At 37.3% G+C, this 9653-nt stretch overlaps 2 long non-coding RNA genes across 2 annotated transcripts; one reads left to right on the forward strand and one right to left on the reverse strand.

The window, feature by feature from the left end:
• Nucleotides 1–3005: 3005 nt before the first annotated feature.
• Nucleotides 3006–5619, forward strand: LOC147510489 (uncharacterized). The gene is made up of 2 exons (XR_015218857.1): nucleotides 3006–3534; nucleotides 4645–5619. It is a non-coding gene; the product is annotated as an uncharacterized LOC147510489 (long non-coding RNA).
• Nucleotides 5620–6926: 1307 nt separating this feature from the next.
• LOC147510490 (uncharacterized) lies at nucleotides 6927–7980 on the reverse strand. Its single transcript, XR_015218859.1, has 2 exons — nucleotides 7640–7980; nucleotides 6927–6971 (listed from the first exon to the last, which is right to left on the reverse strand). It is a non-coding gene; the product is annotated as an uncharacterized LOC147510490 (long non-coding RNA).
• Between the last annotated feature and the right edge of the window lie 1673 nt (nucleotides 7981–9653).

The following is a 9653-nucleotide window of genomic DNA, read 5'->3' on the forward strand; positions in this document are numbered from 1 at the left end:
TGTACGATCTCCATTGAACCCATAGAGTGGTGCATTGGACTCTATCATCACCGAGTCCGGTAGGTGCATGTCCTTGTATGTTTGATAGAATAGTATGTCGCATGAGCTCCCTGGATCGATAAGGACTCTTTTGACTGTCTAACCATTAATTTTGACATGCACTACCAAGTGAGGTAGGCACACCTTGTATAGATCCTCTTCTGTGAATGAAATTGTCGTTGCCTTCTTAGGGTCGGTGGGGTTGATCATCTAGGCTTTGTGTGAGAGGTGGTAGATTTCTTGGATTGCTCCCACTCTTCTGCACTTCTCCCAACCTGAGGTTTCGTCGTTGGAGGTGTCTGTAATCATGTTGATTACTTTGTTCTCATCTTGGTCGGAGGAGTGTTGTCTCTTGTTGTGCCTTGACCGACTTAGAGACTTAGATCGTCTTGTTGATTTGCTCCTGCTTCTGTTTCTGTTGTTGGCAGCTCGTTCATTGTTGCGGCTCCTGCTTCTGTGGCGCTTAGCGTCCAGTTTGTGCCTCAAATTACTTTCTGGCAAGAATTCTTTTAATTTTCCTTCCTCCACTAGGTCTTGGAGGTAGTGCTTGAGGCTCCAGCAATCATTGGTGTCGTGGTGGTGGAGTTTGTGGAAATGGCAGTATGGACGCTCTGGTATGGCTATCACCTTGTTGATGTTTGGTTTGAAGTACGGCGTTGTATATATCTTCTTCAGGATTTGAATTGGCGTCCTGGAAAAGTTGGAGAATTCCCTCTTTGTGTATGAGGGTTTGCTGGCATTGGATCTTTTGTTGTTGTTGTTGTTGTTGTTATTTGAATATTGTTTGCTTTCCTTGGGGTCTGGCTCGTTGCTAACTGCGAGGACCTCTTTGCCTTTGCGCTTGACCATCCACTCTTCGTACTTGATGTATTTGTCGACTCTGTGATACAGGTTGGCTGAGGTATCTAGCTTGTTGCACATGAGGGACCCTGCTAGGTCGGAGTCGTCCAAGAGGGCGTTTGTGAATGCAAAAATTGTGAAACCGTCACTGAGTCCTGACTCCAGCGAGAGAAGGTCCTTCTTAAAACGTCCTAAGAAGGCTTGGATTGTTTCGCCATGAGCTTGCTTGAGTTGAAACAAGGAGTCTAGGTCGGCACGCTTCTTTTTGTTATGGACGAACTCTCCTATGAGTGTCTCAGCAAGGCTATCGCAGTTGTTGATCGAATTTGGAGGGAGTGTGTAAAACCAGTCTATTGCTCCGTCCTTTAAACTGGTTGGAAAAAGTTTGCACTTCCGTAGTAATAGTCGATGGATGGGTAGAGTGCTAAGATTTATAAAGCGAAAGCACGCGTGCTTTCGCCTGGGCATGAGGTGTCGTCGTACAACAGGAACTTTGGTTGAATGAACTCTGAAGGAGGTTGTTTGTCTCTGATATCTTGGATGAATGGTGATGCTTTGTACGTCTCTAGCATCTTTTTAGCGATCTGGATCGCGCTGGCTCTTTCGCTTGACTTCTCTAGTTTTTGTGCAAAGTTTTCTAAACGCTGATTGGTGGTGTTGGTTAGGGCTGCAATAGTGTTGTGCTCCCTAGCTTCTGTGGTGCCACTATTGGCGTTAGAGTTGGCCTGTTCTCGCATTGTCTGGTTTTCTTGTTGCAAAGTGATGAAGGCTTCTTGGAGTGTCTTCATCTGGTCTACCAATACTTGTAGGTTGGGCTCCATTGTGGTTTTTCTGACCAGCTTCGTGGGCATGAGAAAAGAGTGGTTGATCTTTTCTTAAGGAAACGAACCGGCAGACGGCGCCAATATAGATGTTAGTTATTTTGGGACTACGACCTAATGATCTGTTGGATAGGAAATGGCTGCACTCTTCTTGGGATAAGAGTTGCCTACGTATCAAGTTTCTCGGGGTCAACTTGAATCAAGCCTTACGTAGTTCATCTCTCTCTATTTGTAGATGTGTGTCTGAACCGTTATGGATTGCAGATCCACCTTGTATGATATCTTGATGATTCACCATTACTCTGATGTTACAAAGTAAATATTTCCTTGATTGTTGCGTTGACTGAGCTCCAGGATTGTGCTAGTTGATATCTTTCCATGAATGGTTGTAACCGCTGTTGGTAACGACCTGGGTGTTGGGTCGTTGGTACGATCTGATATTGTGGGACGAGCTGAAGTAAGACGTCCTGCCTTGTGGACACGTGCTCTGTAGTATAGAACGGAGGGTACTTACAATAACCTTGCAGATTCACATACCAAAGCTCTGGCCAGAGATATAATAATGTGGACTGCTCTACTAGCATGGGACTGAAGCCAATTGAAAGATGAACATCTATGATGGTAACCCAACCTAGAGACTGGAGATCCCAAGAACTAGGTTCAAAGGGAAGAACAAGTCATAGAATGTAGGTGATGAGTCATGCATTGTTGTTTATTAATCATTCCATGCTTGATTAATAAAATGCATGATATCCTGAAGCGAATACATAAGTTGAGTTTTATAGGAAAACTCTTAATGAAGTTTTATGGTCCTTATGGGTGGAGTGCATAGCTACAGGAGCACTCTTGATAGGCTCACCTAGTGAATGTGAAAGTACAAGCTGCTTTCTATGAGAATGAGGGCTGATTCTCTAGATCATTCACGAACCAGGATGAAGACACAAGGCATTTAATGTGCAGGACATGAAAGGAGAACACTGGATGTGTTATGCGTGATTCTAACTTATTGTATATTCAAGACCTAAGTTTAAGACTTAGTCACTTATGACTCTTATACTTTGAGTAATTTTCACTACTTAAAGGTTTAAGTCTTTGACACCTTTATCTATGCATAACATATTGAAACTATTATTGATTGCCCTTAAATATATTTTATATTTTGTTTTTATCAAGAATAAGTGGGAGATTGTTGTGTTATTTTGAATAAAACAAGAGGTGAAGGCTTGGGCTTGGGTTTTTTGATCCCTTATCTTCTTTTTGGTAAACCAAACCTTTTTTCTTAACTGTTTCCGGATAAGTTTGGAAACATAATTGGATATGGATTGGGAAACAAAAATGTAGGGACTCCAATCCAGGAAACTAGGTGCTCCACGTTTTCCCTTTATATATATGCCTCTTACAGCCGTCTGTAGAGTATTTGCAAAACATTACTTTCTAAACTAGGTTTTTTGGCAATCATAAGATCAGTCTAGTTGTTCTTTCTTTTTTTCTTTGGTTTGTGTGCAGTAAAGAGAGAAGAGTAATAGCCTAACTGTTGTATCCTGGAGGTTGATGTTTTCTGTCGGCATAGAGAAGAACAGACGCGAAACAACTTTAAAGAGAGCGTACCGATCCGTGACTCATTCTTCTTATATTCACTGTTTGTTTTTGTTGCAGAAATTATATTCCAATAAAGTTGTATGCTAAAGGTTGTAGATTCTTGGTCACGACCACAAAAGAAGCTGTTTATGAAATAACAGAGACGGAAAAGATAGAGATATGCAAAGATGATGCGAAGGAAATAAGCACAGAAATTCTCCTCTATCATAGCCTACTCAAGGAGGATGAACTTCCGGTATGAACAAATCACATTATTTCTCTCTGCTTCCGTAAAAGTACCAATCATCTCATGGCCTGTATTGAGTTTTGAGTATGATTACCATCTTATGAAACTAACCTAGAAGACCTCGATCTTTAATCATATCTTTACCTGGTTAATACATACGGAATGTAGTCAATAAGAATTGGTTTATGGTAGTTAGAATATGTTTCTTTTCTGACGAAGGTGGTCTGTTACGTGATAATCATCAAAACGACGGTACATCTGTCTGTGATACTGCATAATTGCATATGCATCAAGCTCAACATCCTTCTTTCCCATTCAAGCCATTTCCCTGTTTGTATTTGGTGCTTAGTTTCCCTTTCACGCACTTACACTTTAGAAGCTTTAATTTTCTTATCTGAATCTTGATGCTTATATGCCTTTTTGTAAATTTGAAAAGGTTTAGTTTCCAGTGTGCACCATAAGATGCTTCTGCTGATTCGAATAGATTCAGCAAGGACAAAAGGACTTTTTTATTCTTACTAAGTGAGCAAGATTTGTATTAGATATTGCGAAAAAGAGGTTACAAGGATATTTACAAGGGAGAATAGAGAACAGTAAACGAAACAAAATAACTAGAGAATACTGTATCAATAGCTGAGTCACTAGATAAACTAAGATCATTCAGAATTAGCAGGAGCCATAAAAAAACAGCTGAGAATCAACTGTTACTTCAATCACCTCCTTTGATTATCAACGTCACGACATGTGAATGAATATACTGTAAGCTATGCTTGGTATCACAGAGAAAATCCTGGTGAGATATACTTATATATACTAATGGGGGTTTGCTGTGTCTTGGTGGCTTGGATTTTGCTCCCTAAGCTATGTTGTTCAGGTTGAATCCTTATAAGACAACCAAATCCGTCCGATGTACACTTTATTTGATTTATTCAATTTCTACTTTTTCTTGGACAGGTTACACAGCATGATAATCCTTGTTGTTGTGGTTGATTTTTATTTATTTATTTATTTTTAAGCTGGGGTTAGGTAGACCTCACCTGTATGTTAATCGTTTAACTCTTACATACCCCTTCCTTGGGGCATCATCCTCCACATTACCCTGTGAGAGTTATATTACAGGTGGTACAAAATACAACAGATAATTACTATACTTTACTCAGAAACGCCAACTGGTCTGCTACTCTCTTTGAGTCTCTGAACTTGAAAGAAAGAAAAATAAAGGAAGAGCTGAGGTTCTTGATAACCTGGATTAAGTGTAAGCAAAACAAAGGATGGTCTGCGACGTTGTTGACAATTTGTATAGCTCTCATTGGATTTGATGCTACGTACCTCAACTCTGAGTAGATTAAGGTCTAAACATCTCTTGGGTGACTATGTTACATGGACACGCCATTTTTTGAAAATAATCCGTTGAATACATATCAGACACATATAGTATGTGTGGTGGTAGGATCCGGAGTATGAGAGATTAGTGGTGGGATGAACCCGAAGTAACGTACGCTGCGGAAGTGCGTTGTACAGGATCGGAGTGCGTTGTACAGGATCGGACCGTGGACTCATAAATACAGCACAGGCACCCTACACGTGGGGGAAAGAAGACCGAGAGATGGAGAGACGGGTGTATGACTGGGATGGAAGGGGAGTGTGGTATAAAGAGGAAAGAGAAGGAGAGAGAAGAGGAGGTTTTTTCACAATCAAGAGAGGGCTATACCTAGAAAAAAATAAAGAGAAAAGAGTGTAGAACGGTAGAAGTAAGTGAGATACAACAGTATCTGATATACCTCAATTTTTTTATATTTTCTTGTATTAGACACTTTGTATCCGTGTGAATGCAATTTAGCTTGGGTCCTACCTCTATAGCTTTTTATTCTTGAAAGATTACTGAGTCCAGTTTCCCACTTCCTATATAAGCCACTGGAACAGTACGATTTTTGTCTCTAGTGATTCTATTGTCTTATAGCCTGTGCATTTACTGAGGCATCTGTGTTTTAACATAACATGTCCCTCAGTAGGAGGGGTCCTAGAACATTAGTTAGAAGGATGAATTTTGAAATGTACTTAACTCCAATCTGATATAAAATTCTCGTTGCTTCAGGTGAGTCTTGAACTTCTGAAATCTATCTTTGTAAATTGTCTCTCATCTTTCTAATGATTTTATTTGGGTGTACTTGAGAATCCTTAGATATTTGCTTGGATTTGATTTGTTTTCTTGAGGTACTGATAGCATTCAGCACTAGTCCTCTTTTTGAGAGCACCGAAAAGTTGCATGTTCTATCAATTTTCTTAACACCAAATAAATTTGAACCTGAGAAAAATAGTAAAACTACCTTTTGTCTCAGATCAAGATGAGGAACTAGATTCAGAAAAATAGTATTCCTGAAATGCACCATGCTCAGAGTCCAATGATCCCATTGATTGGAGCCTTTGACCCTGTCCAATTTATTTATTTTTAATTTTGTCAGACCTGAACCATCCATTTTTTTTTATTATTATTTAGCATGTTTCTGACAGCTTGCTAGAACGTTGTGGCCATCACCCTCTTACAGTGGCTGTCATGGGAAAGGCTCTCAGAAAAGAAATAAGAGCTGAGAAATGGGAAAGGGTTATTGATAATCTCTCGACCTATGCCTCATGTGTACCAGGTCCTATTTCGTACGTAAATGAAAAAGAATCCGAGAACACATTAACCATATATGTCTGGGTCATTTGAGTGCAGTATGGAAGCCATGCCAGAAGACTCCCACTACTAAAAAAATGGTTTTTTATGATAGTTTTTAGCTGTCATGAAATACATATCATGACACTTTTTGATTGAAAAACTAACTGTTGGGATGTCATAAAAAGTCAACCAAAACCGTCATTAAAATTATGACGGTTGATAGAAAAGCGTTTTAAAAGTTCCTCCCATTATGACATATATTAGTCTTTAAAACGTCATAGTAACTAAAGTTTATTATGACACTTCATATGTAACCGTTATAAATTATAGTTAGAACCGTCAAGAAATGCCCATTGACTACGGTGGAACCGTCATTTTATGAAACAAAATATGTCAACAAATAGTTTACACTATGACAGTTCTTTTACAACCGTCATCTATTTTTTATTTTTTATTTTTTTTAAATTATATTATTATTTTATTTTTCTGCCAAAAATACTGCATAATAACACCTCTGTAGAACACTAGAACTTGCCAAAACAACACATTTAAAAAAACAAATTGCTCCATAAAATGTACATGTACACCATCATTCTTATTCAAGAATATAACATTCATTCTATCATTGTACTTATATTTTCCTCCAAAAGAAAAGTACAATACAAAAAGTACATTACATTAAATTAACTACTAGCTAGAAAGAAAATCTAGTTAGAAAATTTCCAAATTGTTACAGTATAGACCACCTCCATTCTTCAAGGCAACAAACAAATGCCACATACGTTGCCTATTTCATTTAACAACAGAGTTTAAATAGACTTCAATCTTAAATTGAAACTTAATATTCAGAACTTAGATGAAAGCTGGTAGGCACTAGGCGTGCATTCCACTAATAAAGACTACTCATCTCGACAAAATGAAAAATAAAATAACAATTAGGAAATCCTTAGGTCATGCATCCATATGCAAATAAACAACTCAAAACATATAAGTTTAAGGTAATAGGTACCAAGAGTTTAAGGGTGAAACAAATATAGCAACAACTATAGTTATCCGAAAAACAAACTACTTACAATAAAAGCCTTGTAATGTAGAAAAGAACTAAAATTTCAAATGAACTTCATGGGGTCATGCAATCATTTCTAAAACTCAAAATGATATGAGCATTGTGTTGCGAATGTGCCTTGGCCGGAAAATTAAATGGGGTAAAAGAAATTAATTGTGAATTCACTTCAAGACCATTACAACTTCTGACCTACTGTAAATATCTATTTCTGACCTACTGTAAATATCTAGAATAGTACAAGTAGACGATAATGCAATATAATTTACTAGATAAACCAAGTCTCAATTAAAGACTTTAGGAACAGATTAATAGATATGTATGAAAAATCACACCTGAAAAAATAATAAAACACCTAAAAAAATCAACCATACAGATAGTTAGATAGATACCGTATTAAACATTTTTAAAAAGGCCTCAACAATGTTGGCTTATTTCCTTGGGCACGCTTCAAGATGTACTTGCTTTGGATGAAAAACAAGGGCTGCCACATAATAAGCTTATATTCAGTAAAAACTTCAAAAGTTTAAAACTAATTCGAGAAAATCTTATTACTAATTATCTTTTACACACAAATAACTCAAAGCCCAGCCCAACCAATATCTTAAATATTTATATACATCAACAAACTGACATACAAGTAACAAACATGTGTAAGAAAAACAAATACCAAAGAGAAGCAGGTCCATGGTAGCAGCAAGCAACAGTAACAACACCCAACAGCAGGTAGCAGGCAAGCCTTGAAAGACACACACACTCCATCCAAAGAAGAATAACACCCAAAGAAGAATAGCAGCATATACCTTGCAATTAAGAGCCAAGAGGGCTTAATGAAATCCCTAAGTGTGAAAGGGGATAATCTAGTTACAAGGCCTAACCAAAAATGTCATTGCCACAGTAGAAATAATTTAGTTTTCTTATCTCAAAAGTCAGTTTTAAACAAATAACAAGATGAAAGAGTCTTTATGTGAGCCATGGTCTTCTTCCTTGACTAGTCTACAACCATACATTATTTTGTCTATGGTGTGGTACGAGCCAACTCGAAAGTATTTTGATATAAGTACCCAACTCCAATTGGTATCAAATTTTAACATGTAACTTATTAGTTCGGTGCACAACCTCCAGATCTTAACAACCATTATATGTGAAACAAAGCCAATTCAACAAAAAAAAAACTTGAATTATGCATAACAAAGTGATCCCCTAAAATATACATACCTCTTAACATGTTGTACTACATGGCTTGCCCCTCACAATGTCAAATCCAGGAATTGCAGCGAATCACAAGGAGTACCAAGCATGTCCACCACAAACCATAATGCATTTCAAAAAGAATAACAAACACAACCTAAAAGATACAATCAATACATAAAAAAGAAACTGAATATATATATTCATACCATTGCATGCAAATATATTAACTAAAACAAATGCTCAAGTTAAACAAATCAAGTAAATATATTTTGCACTGGAGGGTCCTATAATCCTCACCATATAAAAAGGATCAATAAATATCTTACCGAATAATAAATCACAGACTAAGCTAGTAATAACGTACGAATCGATAAAGAGAGTTCACTTACGTAAAACAGGAAGTTGTTAACAATTAGATCATCCATAAACATTTTGCCAAAGATTTCCATCTTATACACGGTATTCCTAGAACGGTACGATCTATAGAGCTTGTGGTCCTTGGTGCTCTTTTCCATTAAGCATGTTTGATTAGGGAATCTACACTGAGTATATAGTATGTTTTTTACTACCTCTTCCCTTACCATCTGCCCTCTCTATTAGATACACACTTGTTTGGGACGATGATCAACCATGCATAACAGTTAGCGGACCACTACTAGTACTTATTTACTATTGAAACACCAATTTCACTAGATAGAATAAATTAATTAAACAATGCTCGTGTTGGTAACAAACTTGTAATTACAAATTGATGAAGAATTTAACTTAAGAAAATGTGAGCAACACCCACTTACTAAGTAATATGATAATCACCTCTCAAAAAGCAAAGTTCCTCTTGCAAGCAACCGCAAAACCTATGAAATCAAAGCACTACACCAAGTCTTTTTTTCATGTATCCATCCAATACCTAGAAAACCCAATCACATAAAACATACTTGAATACATTTTCATCTCCACAAGGTGACTGTAATTTTTAATTTCAAAATGTCAACCAATGGTAGCAGCAAGACAAGGTGTTAAAGATTGGTAACAGCTTACCATGTAAGCAAAATAAAAAGTTGATAGTGTTAGCAAGGGAAGAGATAGATTTTTTTCACATGTAGATAAGGTTTCTACTTACAATAACATCTTCCTCAAGTGTACTAATCTACATGTACACCTTTGCATGGACCACTTGAAGAAAAGGTAATGAATGGATCCTCCTGATCAACA

The sequence above is a fragment of the Coptis chinensis genome, chromosome 3 (assembly GCF_015680905.1).
Source record: "Coptis chinensis isolate HL-2020 chromosome 3, ASM1568090v1, whole genome shotgun sequence".
In the NCBI taxonomy this organism is placed as follows: Eukaryota; Viridiplantae; Streptophyta; class Magnoliopsida; order Ranunculales; family Ranunculaceae; genus Coptis; species Coptis chinensis.